The sequence below is a fragment of the Salvelinus alpinus genome, chromosome 37, assembly GCF_045679555.1.
Source record: "Salvelinus alpinus chromosome 37, SLU_Salpinus.1, whole genome shotgun sequence".
Classification (NCBI taxonomy): Eukaryota; Metazoa; Chordata; class Actinopteri; order Salmoniformes; family Salmonidae; genus Salvelinus; species Salvelinus alpinus.
Genome location: NC_092122.1, coordinates 6,342,023 through 6,342,773, shown reverse-complemented (window position 1 = coordinate 6,342,773; position 751 = coordinate 6,342,023).

Below are 751 nucleotides of genomic sequence, written 5' to 3'. Positions count from 1 at the left end.
AACGAGACTAGCGGAGCAACCTGACGTCATTTTCGTAATGTTCCGTCTTCGCTCGGCCTCTGGCGGTAAGGAGTTGAAAGGTTGCAAAGGGGTGTGTGCGCCTCTGAAGTTCATAAGTTCAAACGTTTGTTTTTCTGATACATAAATGACACGTGTGTTGTTTTTTCTCAAATTGCATTTCACCCATTGTTTATTTGCTGAAATATATTCCGATGTCTTACATATTCAATATGTTTTAGTTAATGTTTCAGTAACAGTGGGATATTTTAGGCTGGCAATAGCCAAAGTACAGCACACTTGACCAATATATGAGCAATAGTACAGTATAATACAGTACAACAACATTCGTTATGCAGTCGTTATGAAGCAGCAATATCCTATTCGGTCAATAATACTTTTACTACAGACAAGAATATTGGACACTTTTGCACTACACAAAGAAAATACCCTTTGCTGCCCATACACATTATTATATCAAATATCACTTTTGCTGATCACAAATGTGCCATAGGAATCATATACATTGTTACAAGAGCTCTTCAGCGCCATGGAGCAACAACAAAATATGACTCAGCATTGACCTCTTGTGGTTGGAATTGGAAATAGCGTCTCCACGAAATGATGGACAGACAACGACATTAGTTCATTGGTATGGCGATATCGATGTTTGTGAAAATATCCATACAGTCAGTACCCATACAACATTCAACAAGTGATTGTTGGAGAAATGTATGGAAAAATGTGTGGATGA